This window comes from Aplysia californica, unplaced genomic scaffold, assembly GCF_000002075.1.
Source record: "Aplysia californica isolate F4 #8 unplaced genomic scaffold, AplCal3.0 scaffold00600, whole genome shotgun sequence".
NCBI lineage: Eukaryota > Metazoa > Mollusca > Gastropoda > Aplysiida > Aplysiidae > Aplysia > Aplysia californica.
Genome location: NW_004797870.1, coordinates 449,222 through 450,359, shown reverse-complemented (window position 1 = coordinate 450,359; position 1,138 = coordinate 449,222). Strand labels below are relative to the sequence as shown.

At 42.0% G+C, this 1,138-nt stretch overlaps 1 protein-coding gene across 1 annotated transcript in view; it reads right to left on the bottom strand.

Moving 5' to 3' along the window:
- The window catches only part of LOC106012993 (unconventional myosin-XVI), a gene marked incomplete at its 3' end in the record, with an annotated part of 12,086 nt that overhangs the window by 6,138 nt on the left and 4,810 nt on the right, over window positions 1-1,138 (bottom strand).

Here is a 1,138-nt window from a genome sequence, read left to right as displayed (position 1 = left end):
TTCGGCCGCCGCCCGGGCAAAATTCCAAAGTTCCTACCAAATGAAAATATTAGGTGTGTCCCGCGCGCTCATATGACCGTAAAACACTTTACAAAAACAGACAAACAAAAACTCCTCCTATAGGTAGGGCAATGCCCACTTTAGGTGTGTGTCAAGATTTCTAGAAACCCCCGAAATCTGGGTTAGCCCGGTTGTCCTTAAAAGCGACCATTTGTGCCCATGGTTGAGTGTTCAGTGAGCTCAGGCTCACAATAATGCTAGACATCTGTTCTGTCGTTGACACAGCATTTAGCCGAGTGGTCACTGGGGAGTGTCCTTGAGCAAGACACGATAATCCTCCTTCAAAAACAGGGCGCTGCACAGTAGCGACCAGAAATAACGTGTTACTGTTAGTGTAAAATGTGAGGCAGCGAGAAGAAATCAGGCGCTCGTTAAAATAATGAAATCGAAGAAACCGGCATTTTCCCGCCGGTTTGGGAATTTTAAAAAAATCGAATGTTTGTTTTTTGGCTCAACACCCTTTATCATTTCAGAGCACATCTCCGTGTGCACTTAGCTGAAAAACGTTGGATAAAGGCACACAATATGTAAATTTTCATTTTCCACCGACTCTCAAGCTATGGAAATTACCAAAGTTTGGCGGCCATATTCTCTCTAATTTTACCGCTGAAACCAGGCTTCCCCACCTCCTTCAATCGAGGATATCTCAACCAGTATTCTAGTTCATTTTTTTCATCAAAAGCAAGACAAATTTTAAAGAACACGCTTTAAGACGATACCAATAGCTCCATATACCACAAAAATGACGAACGCCTGATTCCACCCCATCGAGACACATATTTATACTGTTGCATAATATCTGTCTGTAAATCTATGTGAATTATTATTTGAATGCTTTTGTACACTTAATCTCCCCACGGGAATCAATAACGACAGTGAAACTGACTTATTTGCATCTATTGTGTATAAAGTAACTTTGTTGTATTATTGTTTATAATGGTCTTTCCATACGTATGTTTGTCCACTTTGTTAAAACAAATCTCCTAACGAAGATCAAACCGGCGTCTATGGTGCAGCGGTCAGGCGCTTGACCGATGCATGCAAGAGAACCGAGTTCAATTCTCGCATGGGGGGTGGG